Raw genomic sequence first — 20,800 nt, forward strand, 5'->3', positions numbered from 1 at the left:
TTAAAAAAGGAAAAACATAAATATACACATATATATTTTAAGGGATTCAAAGAAACGATGAGAATAATCTTTTTCAATTTAAAAAACATCTTCAAAATTAACACAGTGTGTAAAGTGGCCATTTAAACCATCCAATATCAGGTCATACGCCCTGTAAATGCCTAGACTCCCATATTTGCTTCTCAAAAATGTTTCCCCTCTCTGTTGCAACAAATCTAAATAAAAACATTTCTTGGATTTTAGGACTGGCACCTGCAGCTTAAGACTGGTCATTTTACCTCGATTGGTGTTTTAATGCACCGCCCTATGATGCCATATTATTTGACGACGATGAAGACTCGTTGAATTCGCGTTCGCTGAATTGCGACACCCCTGTTTCCCCGACCGGTTTTTGCGCGACACGCGGTCGGGCGCGGTTAGCGCGCGGTCCGCCGTCTAGCCCGCATCGCGCTAGGCACAATCGCGAGTGCCTAGCGCCGCCCCACTCCGCAACCAGGAAGAGACGAGAGCCGGAGTTAGAAAGTGAAACGGTTACCCAACTGGCTCGTGACGCAACCTCGCCTCACTCTCGTTGGATAGAATCGCGAGATGGATTCGAGAGATCCGAGATGATTTCTTTCGTAGGATAGAAAAACATCAAACTTCGCAGCGACGAAAAGATTATTTAAAAAAAATAAATTATAGTCTTTATTCAATAAAATGCACACATTATTACAATATTAATACATTATAAAAAGAAAACAAAGAATTAAAACTAATATTTTGTTCCGATAAAATATTATAGAAGAATCATCAATGATCAAACATCACTCTGTCAGATTTAAAATTTACACTAAAAATGTATTATGTAACTTAGTAGACATTATAATAATAAATATGTACATCTCCCCTCCTCTCCTTATCCTCTCTTCAAGCATTTTTGTCCTTATCCCGCCCAATTTACAGTAACTTAATTTTCTTAAAATTGACATTTAAAAAATCTTTGATTATTGAGTACATGAAAATAACATTTTTAAATGTATAAATTGTATGTATTTATTTGATATATAATATATTTTCTTTAGTAACTTTGTATACTATGTGGAAATCTGTTATTAGTTCTGAGTTTATACACCATATCTGTTTGTTTACTAAAAATATGTATGTAGAACTGTTGATTTCCCTAATAAAATAAAATAAAATACCGTTTTCCTTTACAAAATATGCAATAACAACTTAGATTGCCCTCAACTGCTTGACAAAATTAAGATTCGTATCCCTCAACGTACAACTCGGCTGCAACAATTATTTCATGTTGGTATTTCAAGCACAAATAATAATAAGAATGCATCTTTGCCCAGAATTGTAAATAATTATAACATGTTTTTTGCTGAAATAGATATATATTTTCTCACTTGAAACAAACTCAAAGGAAATGCTAGAACCTCGATAAAAAATAATTATTATAATTTAATCTAACTGTAACTACGTTTTTTTTTGTATACTTTAATGTTGTAACTATTTTCTCTTGTTTGAAAGAAGAAAAAGTGGAGGACTGAAAGCTCCGTATTACTCCGTATGGATCCGCCGGCGAAAGGATTTTTAAGCCCGAGTAAACAAAAAACTTTTTCATTTATTATTTCATAATATTTTATTCATTTTTTACGTGTGGAATGATGCGGAGTGGCTATTTCAATGTACAATTTTTTTCTTCTTTTTTTGACATTGTATTTAGTAATGTATAGAAAACTATAATTATACCTCTACGCAAACAGCGCACTAAATTTGGTGAACGCGCATTTGCGGTCGCAGGCCCTATGGCATGGAATGCTCTCCCAGCAGAGGTGCGAGGCTGTGAAAGTGAAGTGATGTTTCGGAAAAAACTTAAGACCCACTTGTTCTCTAAATCATTTGAATAAATCCGTAGCACGTGACAACAAAATAAATTATTTTAATTAAATTACAAATTAAAAAGCTTCAATTAAATTAACTTAACAATAGAATCACCATGTAAATCGCCCTTGAGGTATTTTATTACGAAAATGGCGCTATATAAGTTATCCATAATTAATTAATTATAATTTGCCTATAATTTTGGTTTATTTGTAAATATTTTTTTTTATTGTAATGGCTGTTGTTTTTTTTAATAAATAAAAATAAAAGTTTGACATCGGGTGCTTAGACATAAGTTTTAATGGAAAATCAAATAAAAAAGCACATTCATAATATTGTATACATATAACAACAGAGACAAAGAACATTTTAGAGAAGGTAATACAAAAGTCTAGGCATCTACAGGGCTTATAACCTGTCAATGGCTGGTATAAGTAACCACATTACACACTGTGTATCATTCATTATTCTGCCCATATTTGAACATCTATTTTCCTTCAAGTGGCCACTTACACCAGCCATTGACAGGTCATAAGCTCTGTAGATGCCTAGACTTCGGTATTGCCTTCTCTAAAATATTGTTCATCGCTGTTGTAATCTGTTAATATTATCAGCTTCCCTGGGAGTTGAATCTAGTCCTTCTCTACAAAAATTTGGACAAACTAAAATATTGTATACATTTAAAATAATGAACATATATCATTTTGCTTTTGATGCTTTGAAAAATAAAAATAGTATTTAGAATATTGCAAAGAAAAAACTTAACATAACCAGATAAAATGGTTTGTAATTTATATTTAAAACTAGGAAAATAAAGAAAAATAACACAATTCAAATTTAAATTGAAGAATATCCAATTACTTGAATATTATATTTGAAACATAGGAAAAAATATATATACATTTAAAAAAAAAAATATTCATAAATTTCATAAAAAGTACATGTTTTTGTAAAGTTCTAAACATGTCTATTTTTACACATCTAGTAAATGTTATCACTGTAACTCTCAAAAAAAAAACTAACTCTTGTGCTGGGCGAGTGACTTACACTGTTGTAGTTGTTTATTTATTACAGTTTATATAATTTTGCTTATACGAGCAATTTAATTCAACTTATAAAAAAAAACACAGAATATATAAAGAAAAAAACATAAAATAATAACACATTCATACTAATTAAATTTGATGCAGTTTTTACCCGTGTTCAAAAAAAATATTTTTTGATATATTATTTTTAATCGTTTTTAGTTCATTAGGAAGATTATTATATTTTTTTACAACTTTGAAGACAAAGCTATTTTGACCATGACTTGTATGGAATTTAGGAATTTTAATATGATGTTAATAGTCCTTTTTTTATGCGCCTTAACTTTAAAATTGAAGTATGTGGTAATATGAAAGGAGTAGAGTTCTACTGTTTTTGTTGACCCTTTAACCGTAAGTTTGTCAAATCATCAGTCAGAATCTTCCTGAAAATTTTTCAGTGTTTTCAGGAAAACGTTCATATTTTATAATGTTTAAAAACATTATTTATCATTCTTTAGAAACATTTACAAATCTCCGAACTCTTTTTTTGAATCGATGGCTTCTTTCAGGTTGCAATACTGAAAAATTTCCGCCTTCTAGTGTAGTAGTTACTGCTTTCGCCTACAATGCTTGAGGTTTCAGATACGATTCCTGGTAAGGTCGACATTAAAAATTAATTTCAATAAAAATGTGGTTTCACACTGAAATATTTTACTGTCACTGAACTTGCATCTGAAGCGTAAGACTGGTCACCTTACCTTTATATAACATATTATTGAGATCAAATGTGTAACTAAATTTATTTTTTTTTATTTTGGATTTTTACATTTTTACATCTAAATACATATTATAATTGTATATTTAATGTTTCTACCTCTCTAATGGCGCAAGATGCTCGTTTTTTGAGAGGGAGTTTGTTTTACAATTACACACCTTTCTTGTAATGTTTATTTTTACAAATATATTTACTCGAGTATATTAAATTAAAAAAAACGATAAATACATCATGAAAATGAGGAGAGAGTGGGCTTTGCACGATCCTTTAATTTCGATTATAATGATTTTATATTTTAAATAATTTTTATTTCTAAAGGTAATTTATTAAAAACATTTTGGTTTATCAAAGAAGTGCCGTATGCACCGTCAGGTGCGAACACCTTCCACTTGATTCGGGTTACTTATTAACTTCATGACAGTAAACAGATGGAAGCAATTAAGAAATATGAATGTTCAAACATAGGCAGGTGAAAGTTACACGGTATGTCATGCAGTCGCTTAACGCAGCCGATAAAAAATACGTTTGAAAAACGCTGTCAATTTTTGTTATGTTATATTTATATTTTTTCAATTTTTTTTTATTATTTTAAATGCGTTTATGTTCATTACAAAAATATTTCAAGGCATAATACATAACACGAAAAAAATTATACTTAAATATAAATATACAAAACTGGTGAAATAAAAATACCCAGCAATTAAAGAAAAAGGATGCTATCTTCTCTGATTTTTTTTTTCACTAATATGTAAGAAGTCGATATCCGAAGAGATACGGTTGAGTAAAGACATTTGCTCTTCCTACTGGCATTACCATCGGCAGGTTGGTTTTGCAAGCAGGAAGATAAAAAGTTTTTTCAAATATATATTTTTTTATATGGGAGCTGCATAATTTTTTGCCTTGCTTATAATATACAAGGTTTATGATTCAAAAAGAGGATTTTTCTGCTGTTACATTACTTTATTTTAGTTGAACTGTTGGGATCAGGAAGGATATTCTAATGTGTGCAAATCAGAAACTTCTCAACATTTGCTCATGTGGAGAGGAAACGACTTAAAACTCTTCAGGAGAAGCCGGCCTGTTGGCAGCAGTCAACAGGCCTTCCGTTCCACTAGAGGAGTGTTCGGCATTGCGTTCCCTACTTTGGTTTATTTTAACAACTGCCTGCACTATATATATGCTTTATTGCACATGTGATCGAAACGAACAAATAAATGACCGCAAAAATTAGTCAGCTTTCCTTACTTCATTAACATTCAAAATAGTTCTCATTTATATTTTAAATAGGATTCTGTGATAGAAAGTGCTCGCTTGAACATGATTTTTAAAAGACTTTTGACACTTGCCATGACGATATGCTTTATATTGTCTGTGTTTATCTACCGAGCGACTACAAAGCTGGCTTTAACGTCTCGATACGTTCACTCCGGAAGAACGTAAAACAGACGGAAAAAATATTAATTATTTTCTTAAACTGGCAACTTTCTTATGCCTAGATACTCTTATATTATGTTGATAGGCTAGAATCTAGCGACATTGTTTTTCGCATCTAGCCAGTCGTTTTGGGAACTGACAGTTAAGTCAGAATTTAATTCGACTTTAAAATTTACTTATTTTTTCTTATATTTTGAATAGCCTTGTAAGAAAAAAAGTGCCAACCTCAAAACGATTCAAAATTTAAGTAAATCGTAATTAAAGGTAAAATTTCACGGTGAAACAAAAATGCGTAGATAAACGTATCGAGGGGTTCTAGACCCGTCGGTATACTCCGATGTACTTACATCAAAACTTGATGGTGGGGGAATCGGTAGTGTATCTTAGTAGTCGATCGGGAGGCTTTTATCTTCAACTATAACGTCATACTGAAACTAAGTCATTTCAGTGCGTAGATATATGTACCGTGACGTACGCTTCCCTTGTTTCAAAACGATGTACCTACCCAGAACTTGACGGTGGGGGGTCGGTAGTGTATCTTTGTAATCGCTAGAGAGGATTTATCTTCAACTATACCGTCAAAGTGAAGGTCTGACGTCTTTATCTTACCATCATAATCGAGGCCCCGTACTTGTTGCAAACATTAAGACGTTGAAAATATAGCAATTATTCCAAAATTTAAATTCGAATTGGAAGGTGCAATAGACAATACTTTTCTCTCCCTCTTTCTCTTACACTACCCCCTCCCAGGAGGGCTGTTGCGGGACAATGACCGGGCAAGGTAACACTTCCCGTTAGTAAATGTGACCTGATTACCACACTAACCTCTACTTTGCGCTAAGGGTAGGTACTGCCTGACTACCCGACTACCGAACTACGAGTACTACCTGCCTTTCAAGTATATTCTAAACTGGCTTACCCGCGGCCAAGTTTGCGTAGTATTAGGAAAAATAAGTTGGGAAATTGATAAGTTTTATTTCCCCTTTTAAAACAACAAACTATTTTTACAAATATGTTGGTTTTATTTAAAAGTTTAGTTAAATTAAAGCTGATTTTATTAAACAACAAAAAAATAGGTACTGATTGTTTAAGGGTCAAAATTTTAGGGAAGAATTGGTTCCTTCCAATCTATGGACGGACTGCGCATGCTCTTTAAGTACTTCTAACAAAAAAAAACAAATAAAATAAATAATAATAAAAGGACAAAGATGAGTCATAAGATCTAGAAAGTCAATAAGAAAGGAACGTCGTGAGGAAAAGATGCACGACTGTGTATGAAGCGAAAGTCTCACCTTGTCTCCATAATTCATTGTCTCGATATAATATACATATAAATTCATATATGTACCAGGGGCGAACCGTGTATAGAAGCGATTATGCGCAGCCATTAAATTTGACTAACCATAATAATGTTTTACTGCAACTTTATCCTAATATAAATATTAATATTAGTAAAGCGCGCCCAGCGCTCGCGGTGGGCTAAGAAACTAGCCGATTATTCCAGCTTACTTTTTCATACAAATAAGTACACTATATTTGGAATGTCTTAACCCCAGCGCGGGTTTTTGTCAAACTTGCAGATTACACAAATTATTTGAGGATTCTTGATTTGGAAAACAGTATTTCAAACATTATTTCTTAAGGGCTATTTATCATTGAGATGGTACTTTTGACATAATTACTTTCATGCGTCATATTGCAGAACATATGGCCCTCGACGCGGCCGTTTTTAGCACTATTAATTTTTAGAACAATTTGGCCAGTTGACATTTCAATTGAATACCTAATATCGACTGAATTCATGGTGCTATTTTTTATTTATTTTTTAATGAGTTATCCGGCCTCCGTGGTGTAGTGGTCAAGACGCTTGATTCACGCACGGAAGGTTCCGGGTTCGATTCCCGGTGAGAACACAAAAATTAAAATGTGATTTTTCTCAAGCCTGGGTGCTCTGTGATGTAATTCACCACTGTAATTAGGCCTCCTGGCCTGTTGTGGTGCAAAAAAAAATGCAAAAAAATGTAAAAGAATTAAAGTAATGTATAATATATCAATTTAATGTAATATATCACGAAGTTACGTCGTTTGAGTTGATTTCATAGATGAGAATTGTTGTATTACAAAGAACCACAATGAAATATCGTTTTATAGTACATATTACTTACATTTTATTATGTACCTTCTAGGTAGGTAAAAATATATGATACTTTTTATAGCTTACCCGTAAATAAAATCACCATTCGCCACTGATATGTACATATATTTCGGCATTGTCATTGTCCATATATTTTGGAATAAGGTAATATATGACCATCATCATCATTAAATCCTTATCCAATTGGTGTGCGAATGCATCCTATGATGCATTCGTACACCAATTGCATCGTATTTTTTAATTAATTTAAAAAAAATATATTTTATAAAAAGTACATTAATGTAACATGTTTTTTTATTGTATACAAATCTATTTTTATACATCTAGTAAATGTTATAACTGTAACTCTCCAAAAAAAAGAGACTAGCTCTTGTGCTTGGAGAGTGACTTACATTGTTATAGTTATTTATTTATTAGAATTATCATAATTTTGAATATACGAGTACAAGAGGAAAAAAAACTTATGGGATATAAAAGGAAAAAAAGAAAATAATAAAACATTCTTACTAAATTAAAATTTAATGCAGTTTTTACACTTCAAATTTACTTTGAATTTATTTATTGATATATTAGTTTTAATAGGTTTTGTTCATTGGGGAGATAATAGTAATTTTTGACACCTTTTGAAGACAAAGCTAATTTGACCATGACTTGTGTGGAATTTCGGGATTTTAATATTCAAATTTATTTCAACAGAGAGGAAAAACATTATTAAGAAGGGAATATGAAAATGAATTATAACGGGAATATTTTTAAAAGAGGACTCGAAGTTAAAATTATTTAAAGTTTTTTGTTTTTTATTTTATTTTGGAAAGCCAACAGATTACAATGTTTATTAATTACAGTGTAGGTTAAATTATATATTAAGATCCAATTACAGGCCTTCTCGTAAGCTAAAAGATAAATATTACCAATAAGAAGTTAAGAATAGATATTAAATTTAGATATGTATGTACATTTTACAGTGCGGATAACATAATAATAAGTATCCATACATATGCAGCGAGTATAACATTTGCGATAATTATTGAGCCTTATAAGAAGAACAACTTAATTGAAGAAAATAATAATTATAAAAATAAAAATAAAAAAACTCAAAAACTAAAATAAAATAAAGTGTTTATAATAATTAACCAAATATCAAACTCACATACACATGTACATATCCATACACAATGTAACTGCACAGGTAGGTATTTCGGTTAAATAAGATATTAAATAAGAGAATATTAAAAAACATATTTAAAAAAAAAAAAAAAAAAAAAATAGTGAAACATAAATTGATTTTCAATTACTTTTCTAAAATTGTTGCATGTTATATTATTAATATCAATATGGTTAAATTTATTGTTATACAGATTGCAAGTTCTACATATATAAGAATTTTGGCAAGCATTCGTTTTATATTTAAAAATATGAAATTGGTTTTTGTTTCTGGTCTGCGCTACAGGGATCCTAAAACCAATTAGGGATAGGAGCTGTGGACAGTCAACCTGATTATTCATAATTTTGTACAGATATACAAGGTCAGCTACGTTTCTACGGGTTTTCAGTGGTTTTAGGTTAAGATGAGTGAGAAATTCATTGGTTTCATTTTCTGAAACCCTTAATTTAAATCTGCAGTATGATATAAATTTTGATTGAATTAATGGCTTTACTAATTTCTAATCGTTCTAAATTGTCTAAACGAAAAAGATTTTTATTGACATGCATAATTTCTACACCCGTTTTTTGATCTTATTAATTCTTGATATCTGATTCTTTAAATCATGGTGTTCGGATACAAGATGATTTGCGAATTCTGAAAAATTATTATTACTTATGTTTTTGAGACATCTTATGTTTTTTGATTCCAACCATAAATTATTAAAATTTAAAAAAAAGATATTTGGGCAATTTAAACAATTGAATTAATAAATTCCGAATGATTAATTTATCATTCTTATTTTTCAATTTATTTCAACAGAGAGGGAAAAAACTTTTGAGAAGGGAATATGGAAGTCTAGGCATTTTCAGGGCTTATGACTTGTCATTGGCTGGTTTAAGTAGCCTGTAAATGTCTAGACTTCCATATTTCCTTTTCAAATTTTTTTCCCTCTCCGTTGAAATAAATTGAAATGTGAACAACTCCCTAGGGAGGAAATCCAGCCAGTCTGCAAGCATTTGGACATAATGAAACATTGTATCATCCTTATCTTTACAATTCGATAATATTTTACTTATGTATAAAAAGCTGGCCTAATATTGTTTGGTAAAATTTAAAAAATGAACTAATGTACAAAATTCAACCCCAATTCACATTATTCTCAGGAATATTTTGAGAATTACACAAGTATTTTTTCCTATAGTTTATTTTAATTTTTTTATTAAAAATATTGTCGATTAAATTTGGTTCATGACCATTATTTAAAGCAATACTCTTTATAGTATTTAATTCTAAGTTAAAATTATTTTTATTTAGTGGTATTGAAGTAAAAAGATATATCATAGAATGGAAAGCAGAATGTTTATGTGATGAAGAATGATTAGAAGGATGATTAGAAAAAGACTTTTCATTGATAAGTGTTTCTGGTTGAAATTCAAAACATAAAATAATTCATTTACAAATTTAGAATTAATTTTGTAAATGTCAAACTCGGCTCATCTCTCGAACAGGCGTTAAATTTATTCATGAATGCAATTTTGCCAGTTAATATTATTTTAGTATTATCAAAAATCCAGTAAAAAGAAATGAAGGGTAGAAATTATGAAGAATTTAAGTAAATAATCTGATTGAGATCCACAAAAAAACAATTGTTGTTTGTAAACATTAAAAAAAAACTTTTTTTTATACACAAGAAAACAACATCTTCCCATTTTTTTGTAAATGCATTTTCCTCGAATGCAACCCTGGTAGATCGACGAATAAGATTTTAGTATTTACGAACACGCACAGCGCAAAGATCTATATTTCTCTGAAAACCGCACGTAAATCGGTTAAGCCGTTTAGAAAGAGTACGGTGACATCACACGCACAGAAGAATTATATATATATATATAAATATAAGTGTAAAATGCCATATCACAAAGATCAGATCAACCATCAGTACTGAAAAAAAATTTAACAATTTGGTTGACAGACATTGGAAGTAAGGAATCTGAGAATTTATTGAGGATAGTAATCTAAATATTATGCTATCCCATTGAATCATTTATAAATTTATTGTATTTTTGCATGTGCATATATATTATGTATGTATGTGTATATATATATATGTATATGTATGTATATGTATGTATATATGTATGTATGTGTATATATGTATGTATGTAGTATATATTTATTTAATTTTATTTTTACATTTAATGTAAACTGTACGTTTTTTTTCTTTTCTTCTCTTTTGGGCCATAACTGTTTTTCTATTTCTTCAATATTATTTTTATTTATAGGAAACATATTCGAAATCAATATTTGCCGCAACAAATCGGTTTCTTAGAACAGGCATTTGCCCATATAGGAACCGATTGCAACATTAGGTATACTAATATTTCTGGTTTGCCGACCCTTCATATACTGAGCCTACTCCTGGTACGAGCAGAATTTGCCAGAGTGTTTTTTGTGCCATTTTTGTATCAATGTATGTTTAAACTAATAAATAAATTAATAATAAAAGTTTTTGATAACAATAATAAAATAAAATAAATTTATTTATTTTTAGTGCTTATATGTCTTAGAACAGTGCGTGGGCCCCTTCACCGCGGAATGCCACCGTCTGCGCCTGTGGGCTGTAGGCACATTGCGCAATAAAGCGACCCAAACACTGACAGTGAATTTCGCCCGAGTCGCTAAAACTAGTTTAATGTGTATTTAACCTCAAATTCTGCAGATAAATATTATAAGAGACTACGCGTCCTGATAACTTCTGACAGCTTATCTAACATTGAAAAATCGGGCCAAAGAATCACTTGTTCAAACAATTTAAACGCAATTCAAACACGACACGAATGATAAATATCACCTCATACGAGTATTCTCCATTTTGTGACGGAATAGGCAACATCCATTTATAAATATTTATTTATTTTATTTTATTTATTTACATACATGTAACACATTATTTGAACGCAATTATGCAGAAAGCAGCAGCAAGCCGTAAAAAAGGAAAACCAAAATAATAGCACTTTTTTGAAAACAGTAAATAATCAAATCTACACAACATCAATAATCAAATCTAAACAACACTATTTTTCGACATGTATAAATTTTTATAATTTATATTTTTCTATTATTATTTTGTATATTGTTTTGATTATTTTGTATATTGTTTTGATTATTTTGTATATTGTTTTGATTATTTTGTATATTGTTTTAAAATGTTAATATCGGTTATCATACGTATTATTATATAACTTTTCTGCGTTCCATTTTTCGACATGTATAAATTTTTATTATTTACATTTTTCTATTATTATATTGTATATTGTTTTGATCATTTTTCATATTAATTTGATTATTTTGTAAATTGTTTTAATATGTTAATAAATATTTTTGATTTATATATCGAAGAGTCCCGACTTAACACGGAATTTTCTAACAAGTCGGGACATAAAAAACGTATGATAGTGTCAATGATAAAATTGTGTATTTTGTGCATTAAATAAATAAAAATTAATAAATCATCATTCGCTTTCCTTACCTAATGACTCATAGGGCACTGCACTGGTACACCAATCGCAGCGTATCTTGATAATTTTTGTTACGTGAAGGTAAGGTGACCAGTCTTACGCTTCAGGTACCAGTACAGGGACTATGAAATATTCTAGTGTAAAAATACCCTTTTAAATAATATTCCATATCAACCATGTCGGGAATCGAACCCGAGACCTCTTGCACGGTAGGCAAATGCGCTGACCATTACGCCACGAATCCGACACAACGGTAGAATGTTTTTAATTTAGCAAATGATAAATAATGCATGCATTCGTTTTTCATTATACAAAAAAAATAAATTAATTTAATCATATATACGACCAGGTTTAATGATTTTAATGACAGCCAGATCAAATATTTAATAAAACCTCCTACAAACTCTGAATGTATGAGGTGACATTCATTTTTATGACATTTTGTCGTCATGAAATTTTCCAAAGGCGATTATTACAGTTTTTTGTACGAAAGCGGCCTGGCTGTTTTAAGAATTAACCTCCCTGAATTCGATAACACCTTTAAATTTATTTCAACAGAGAGGGAAAAAGTTTTCGAGAAGGGAATATGGAAGTCTAGGCATTTACAGGGCTTATGACCTGTCATTGGCTGGTTTAAGTGGCCACTTTACACACTGTGTAACATTCACCATTCTGCCCATATTTGAACATCCACATTTCCTCAACTCTTCCATCTGTTGACTGAAGTTGAATGTGGATGTTCAAATATGGGCAGAATGGTGAATGTTACACTGTGTGTAAAGTGGCCACTTAAACCAGCCAATGACAGGTCATAAGCCCTGTAAATGCCTAGACTTCCATATTCCCTTCTCGAAAACTTTTTCCCTCTCTGTTGAAATAAATTTAAATACGAACAACTCGCTAGGGAGGAAATCCAGCCAGTCTGCAAGCATTTGGACATAATCAAACATTGTCGATAACACCTATTTGTAACTTTTTCAAAATTGTGGACTGGCTGCTTCCTGCATAACTACGTTCATTTGAGACATAAGTCTCAACTCCGTAGGAATAAAAATCCTGTGTTGATATGGGACAGTCGATTAGTTGACATAGACACATGAGTATATCACCACAAACACAGGATCAGAAATGCAAAAAAATATTTAAAAATACATACGAGTATATATGGCACGTCAATATGGTAAACAGTAAACTCAAACATTCGGAAAATCATCAAGGAGTTTCCTACTCAAATCCCTCCCACTGAGGAAAACCCAGTCCTCAACTCCTCTTTTCAAAATAGATTTTGTCTTTAAGAGCTTAACATTCTCGGTGCGATAAATGATCTCTCATTCTCTCTCATTCAGACATCTCTGTCTCTGAGCAAAAGTCGTACGGGTTTTGGGTATGACATAATTCGTGCTCTGGGAAAACCTCGTACGGACATTTTGCTGAGATCTCGCCCTATTGTTCGACCAGAAGTGTGTAAGTTCATCTTTTAGGCGCAGTTGTCTCATATCCAGCACCTTCATGTATTGGAACAACTGTTCTGGCGAGTATGTTGGAGGGCGCCCGAATATTGTTCTCAGTAATAATTCCTGTGAAATGATGAGAGGCTGTAAAATGGATGCCGCACAACCCCCCAGCCAGCTATTCCATAGGCTGCAGTGGATTGAAACACAGCAAAGTATACATTTCTGAGAGTGCCAAGTATGTTTACACTAGATGCGGCTCCTAAGCAACTGCCTCGTGCTCCATTCAACTGAGGTTTCGGCATTTATTTTGTATTTTTTTAAAGCCAATCAACAGTCTTATGAAATACTTAATGATGTATAATATATTGATAAAATTTAACATATAAAATCAAACAATCTTTACAGTAACATATTACAACAGAGATGAAGAACATTTAAGAGAAGGTAATATAGAAGTCTAGGCATCTACAGGGCTTACCATATAATATTCACCATTCTGCCCATATTTGAACATCTTTATTTCTTTAACTCTTTCATTTGTTGATGTTTGTGAAGTTAAAGAGCTGAAACCTTTATTTATGCGGGTGAGATTCATCTAATTTAATCGTTTAACATAGATTTATTTGCAAATTATCTTTTTTGCTTCATTTATTTATTCAGATATTTAGAACATTACAGAAAAAAGACCCAATTCATTCTTAATACAATAATAGATCACAAATTACAGTAGATAGTTATGCTATTAAAATAATATAACAAAATGTAAAAAGAAAAATTAAAAGTTAGAAAGTGCTTTCCTAAGGGAAGGCCCACTGTCGTGAAATATGTCGACATCCGAGGCGATGCGATTAGGTAGCAAGATTGCTCTACCAACCGGCATAACCATTGGCAGGTTGGTTCTGCATCGCGGTAGGTAAAACAATCGTTGCTGTCTTTGTCGAAGATAGTTATCAGGTACGAACAGACCTACATCCATCAGAGTTTCTGAGTTATGCATGCGACCACCGATCACCTGGAAAAAGTGAACACCCAAATTAACGTCCCTCCTCCTCCATAATGACTGATAGCCTAGCATCCCCAGTAAAAAGTCGGTTGGGGAGAGCCAAGGATAATATCCACACTCTTTTAGCTCCCCAGCTCCCCAGGGAGATGAATCCAGTCCTTGTCTACAAAAATTTGGACAAACTCAAAATCTTTACAATCTTAGGATCTTAGAAACCATTTAAAATTACAGTAGGCATGGTCATGGCAAGATTTAGTCAGGCATGGCAAGTGTGTCATCTTTAACCCGGGAGTGATATCACCGCTTGCTTCTGGACTGTTTGAATGCAACAAATTTAAATAAAAATCCAGCTAATGAAAGGCATAAGCCCTGCAAATGCCTAGACTTCCATATTCCCTCCTTAAAAATGTTTTCCCTCTCTGTTGCAACAAATTTAGACGTGCACCAAATAAAAGAAAGTTAAAAAAGATGATTAAGAATTTATTAGTACCTAGGAACAAATTAATCGTTTATTTATGCGTCTTGATAAAGAAATATTCGTGTTCCGAAACCAGCCAGTATATCAATTTTAAAAGAGTGATTTTATTCAAAGTAAAAACGTAGTTTTAAAAAAAAACGTCTTATTACGTCATTTGTGAACGTAGCGATCGTTTTTAAAATCTAGCATTACGTTCTCAGTCGCTAATGCCATTTGTTGAGTTGCACTTCCCTGATGAAATGCAACATGGCCGCGGTCGACCAATAGTAATGAAGCATGACCTTTGCCTACACCCCCTCTCCCGGTCCTCTTAGCTACTTATAGAGTACATACGGGCCGCTTATTGGATAGATGCTAGCTAAAATGGCAGGTTATTCAATCGCCGTCTGAAAAAATAACAGTGTTTTCTGTCTATCAGTCGTTATGGAATCTCTTGCAAAGATTTTGACAGACTCAAAATATCGTTGATAAAATCAACTTTTAATGGGAAGTTAACATATATCTTCAATCCACAAAGTTAAATTAAGTTTTTTGTAAGAAAAATAGACAATGTTTACATTATTTTTTCTAAATAATAGGTTACCGACGAAGATACATTGAATTTTCATATAAATACACATTTTTGCCCATAAATATCGATGTTAGTTTATACAGATCCAAAAATACATAAACCACATGCAGATTTACAGAGATGCGAACACCACCACGTATAAACATGCACCAAGAAAAAACAAATTTAATCTTATATAGAATAATTGATAGGGAGTTGAGAAGGAGGAGGGGGGGAAGAGTTGGGGTGAGGTGGGATTTATATATTTTTGGAAATACTCTATAAATACTACGGCCATGATAAAGGTGGAGGTGTATTTTAGTATTTGCATGTTAGTGTAGCAGAGGCGAACCGTCCATATAATCGATTATTCGCAGCTTACCATTATATTTCACGACCAATAATAATGTTTTATAGTAGTTTTAATTATAGGAGAATAAATAAAATAACCTATATTTATTATAAATTAACGTCACTGTTTATATCCTCCTCAAAAAATAAATATAAGCTGCTAAATACGCACCCAGCGCATTGCCCGGTTCCGATTATTGCAGCTTATTTTTCAATACAAAATGTATACTGTATTTTAACATTCAAAAACCCAGTGCGTATGTTTTCCTTGCCAAGTTCACTTGCAGATTACAGATATTATTTCAAGCTTAATGAATGTTATTGTTATGTTATGTAATGTAATATGTAAAGTTAAAATTATGTATTTCGGCATAAATAAATTAATTTAAATCTAATCGTATTGTTTTTTTTTTAATTATATATCGTAAAAGATTTTTTTTGTGTACATAATGGGAGTGGCGTCTAACAATAAAATGTTTACTTTCTTTTATATTAGTACCTAAATATTTGCAGTATAAAATGTAAATTACAAACAAATATATGGTGTTTTTAATCAGTGCCAAACAAAAAGGAATTATGAATATACTTATTTTATTATCCTTATTTTTTAACATATTTTAGTTTTTTAAACTTTTGCATACTTGTACTGTCTTAAAATAATGGAGAATATACCTACATATTACGCAAAGTTATTAATTGTTGTTTGTTTGTTGGGTTATTGGTTAAAAATATTTTGATTAAAAATAAGTAGGTATTGCGTCTTCTGTTGCCAGCAGGTAAAACTGGAGCTGGAGATATGAAGCTGTTTTTACCCAAAACCATAGAAAAATAATCCGTATACCTGTATATATTTTTTTTTATACGCCTCCACTCATTTGCGAGATTACTTATATGTATGTATTATGTATGTACATGCAGGTACAAATTATGAAAAAAATTAAAGCTTACCTATAAAAAAAGTCACCGTTCGCCACTGTGGTGTAGTGAGTGTCTTGACGAAGAAACAGGTACGTCTCGAAACCGGTATACTTTAAAAGTCGGTAAGTGGTTATATACTGATATTTAATAACATTAGTTTAAATGTTTGACCACAAAGTTAATGCTTTAAACATAAATAAGATTTCAGATTAGTTTAAATTTGCCCGCCTTGTAAAATAGTGGTCCTGAAAAAAGATTTTCCGTCTCTGTTTGAATGTATATTAACCTTCTTAATTTTCATTGAAGTTTATTGAACCGGATTTTCAGTCTGCAAAATTTTCGACGAGTTAAAATATTATCGGTTTAACCACATTACAATTCTGCTAAACAGTAAAAAATAACCCATACAATAAACCTTTTTATTTTATTTCCTACCAAAGTTAAAAATAGTTTTGTTTTCAAAGGAATAAAAAATAATGATAATCTCTCCAGCGAACTTAAAAACATATTGCCGGTTACAATATACGGACTAGAAACCATGTCTGTAACACAAAAAAGTATCCAGAAATTAAAATGCACCCATGGAAAGACAGATGCTCGGTGTATGTCTAAGAAACAGAGTAAGAAATGAAGAAATAAGGCGCCGAACCGGAGTCGTAAATATCATGGATCATGCAGCGAAATTGAATTGGCAGTGGGCAGGACACTTAGCGAGACAAAATGATGGCAGGTGGACACCCAGAATAATAAAGTGGAGACCACGGGCAAACAAAAGAAGTGTTGGAAGGCCACAGAAAAGATGGGTCGACGACATTGCCTCTATTGCCGGTAAAACGTGGATGATGAAAGCGGGTGATAGGAAGGAATGGAGACGTTTGGAAGAAGCCTTTATCCAGCAGTTGAGAAAACAAGGCTGAAGAAGAAGAAGAAGATGTCTCTAAATAAATACAAAGTAAATTCAAAGAAATTTTTTGAACTCTAGTAAAAACAGCATTCTATTTTAAATAGTATTACTGCATTATTATATTCTGTTTTTATCTTTATTTCCTGCATTTTTTTCTCATTTATATTCGAAATTATGTAACTTTAAATTACTAAATAACTAACAGTGTAAGTCACTCTCCAAGCACAAGAGTTAGTCTCTTTTTTGAAATGTTACAGTTATTAGATTAAGTTATTTACTTAGATTGTAATAGAAAAAAAACATGTATATTTAGAATATGTACACAGCACACTTAGATACGACTTAAAAAGCAGTATTTCATTTTAGAATTTAAATAAACGTCACATTGACAGCTCATCAAAACCGCGCTCTATTCCATATTCAAATTTAAAAAGTACGCAAATAGTCTGGCAACCCTAATTATAGCGAAATTATCTTCTATAGTGTTCCCTATACACTCACAGTACCTACCCAGCTATAGGAATGGGAGGGGGAAGTCCCCACCTCTCCCCTACCTTACCCCTTCCCCACGACGCTAAGCTAAAGTGCAAGCTATAATGTCGTATCGCGGTAGTCACTGCCTTAAAAACAGTAAAAAAGGCTTTTTACAAAAAATCACCCATAAATATTTTACATTCATTCCATATTTTGCTATTTAATTAAAACATTTTTTTTAATAATTAAAAAAAAAATAAAAAAATTAACAACTTATATTTTGTATTTATTTCTTTTGGAGCTTATGCATGCATATAACCATTCAAAATGAATTATTATTGAATATCTTTTTGGCATAATTTACATTTGAAATATGTGATTTAGCTCACAATAGGTAATGTAAAGATACACTGTAACTGGTGTAACAAAATAGTGTCTTCAGCACCATGCTGATGATATATTATCTAATTTATTTAGTATTTTGTGACCCAATGTAACACATATACCGACAAAATCATGTAGTTTTATGCGTTTTGTTGCGAACGCGTTCCATTGGAAAATTTGAATGTGACGTTTCGCCGTTTTCCCGCCGAATTGCCGGCCACGTGTTGCATTCCTTGCGCGGTGCGGTTCGCGAGCAGAGAAAGTTGACCTAGTTAGCGAGCGCAGGTTGAATGACCGTACGCCGCATCGCGTCGGAGCCGCTCGGCGGCGCTCGGCAAACCTCGCCGGCGACGGCCGTGGCCGCTCGGAAAACTCCGGAAGCGCTCGGATATTCGCCTTCGCCAACCGACGGAAAACCACTAGTATGAAAGGAAAGGAAATAAAAATTAAATGCTCCGTTTTTCTTTAAATTAAAAAAGTTTAACTCCGTTTATGCGAACTCCAGTCATCCGGATTTCCAAATATCCAGATCATTATTAGGAAATTAAAAATGAAGGAAAAGTTTTTAATTTAAATTTAATTGTGCAATTGAACTTCCTGAACATGTTAAAGTAAGTTTTCAGAGTGATTACAATTCGGTGTATAATTAAAAAAAAAACAATAAAATCTGGCACTTATTAATCCGGATAATTAGAGTTTTACTGTACTGAATTTAACCCCCTAGGGCTTGTATTCCGAACACAATTAAAGCGCGTTATGGCGCGTTTTTACATACTACATATATTTTTACATACTATGTGTAATGGTCAGCGCGTTTGCCTACCATGCAAGAGGTCTCGGGTTCGATTCCCAACATGGATGATATGAAATAATATTTATGAGTGTTTTTACACTAGAATATTTTATAGTCCCTGGACTGGTACCTGAAGCGTAAGACTGATCATCTTACATTCATGTAACAAAAATGATCAAGATACGTTGCAACTGGTGTACCAATGCAGTGCCCTATGCACCATTAGGTGCGGAAAGGGAATGGTATACGCGTTATGGCGCGCTGTAAATGCGTTCGGAATACCAGCCTAGGAGTTAAAGATTTATCTATAATATTAAATCTTTTTTGTCTCCAGGCGGTTTCTCCAGAGTGTTTTCGACTCGATAGCTGCTCTCAGGTAAAAATAAAAAAATCTCCTAGAGATAAGTCAGCCTTCTTGTGTAGTGGTTAACGCGTTCTCCTTTTTTTTTTAAATAACCCAAAACCGAGAAGCTGGATTATCTTTTTAAATAAAAGGTATATAATATAAAAGACGGATATCCATTTTGATGTGTTTTTAACTGCATCTGACTGCTGTTTGCACGATCTAAAGTTCTTTTGAATAAAATTTTACATTAAGGATTTACTTTTCAAGATACCTAAATAAGAAAAAAATGCATACAGGGGGTGAAGGATGGATGTTGGTTAAAATCTGGAAATAAAGCGATAGTTTAATATGAATGAAAACCGTTTAAGATTTTATAAACCAGTACAGGTTATTAACTTAAGCGGGCTCTTTTATCCAAATTTGTTGCAACGAACGTTTTGAGAAGATAATATGGAAATATAGGCATTAACAGGGCTTATGACCAGTTATTCATTGGTTTGGGTGGCCACTACTTTGTAACATTCACCATTCTGTCCATGTCTAAAACTCCCATTGTCCCCCCACATTCCCACCTGAGACATTGTTCCAATTCATGAAGGTACTGGACATTAGACAATTTTTTTTAAAATAAGTCATTGACACATTTCTGGTCATGCGGGGCTACAAGAGGAGATCCCAGCAGAATGCTCTTACAAGGCTTTCCTGTAATTTGAATTGTTTAATTCCAAAACACGTACGACGTTTGCTCAGAGGAATTTCTCTTTTGTGACCCCAAGAGTGTTCAATGTCCTCGATGAACATATTAAGTTCTCCATAGCAAAAGCCATTTTCAGGAAGAGTGTACAAGCCTGGACTTTGTCTAAGGGAAGAGAACATTGCAGGAGACTGCTGCGAGATATTGCATAGATTTATATACTATTAAGCCTGTTGTCCAGATGCCCTTCGAAATACATGTATGTTGATGTAATAATATTTCATTTTTATTTCTGATATTTTTTAATTATGTACGTGCTTCCATATTCCATTATGTTGTATCCCAGCCCTTGGCCTCATAGAGTTTGGGATACGTTATAATTGTATTTTTTGTAATATGTATGTATTTGTATGAATAAATAAACAAAATAAAATAAATAAATAAACAAATGGGAGGAAATTCTATCACTACAGCCTATCTACAAACATTTGGACATACTAAAAAAGGGTCCTTTTGTATTTGCAT

General features: G+C 32.2%; 1 protein-coding gene across 3 annotated transcripts in view; it reads left to right on the forward strand.

Annotated features, from left to right (window-relative positions):
- LOC148283538 (hormone receptor 4-like) overlaps positions 1-20,800 on the forward strand; it is a 253,896-nt gene that overhangs the window by 79,561 nt on the left and 153,535 nt on the right. Inside the window, exon 2 of one of the 3 annotated variants that reach the window (XM_088243666.1) lies at positions 19,570-19,611. The exons of the other annotated variants lie outside the window; for them this stretch is intronic. The gene's annotated coding sequence lies outside the window, so the exon portion shown is untranslated. The remainder of the gene's footprint in view (positions 1-19,569; positions 19,612-20,800) is intronic. 3 annotated transcript variants of the gene reach the window in all.

This window comes from Micrasema longulum, unplaced genomic scaffold, assembly GCF_059751315.1.
Source record: "Micrasema longulum isolate JH-2025_06_02 unplaced genomic scaffold, ASM5975131v1 h1tg000224l, whole genome shotgun sequence".
In the NCBI taxonomy this organism is placed as follows: Eukaryota; Metazoa; Arthropoda; class Insecta; order Trichoptera; family Brachycentridae; genus Micrasema; species Micrasema longulum.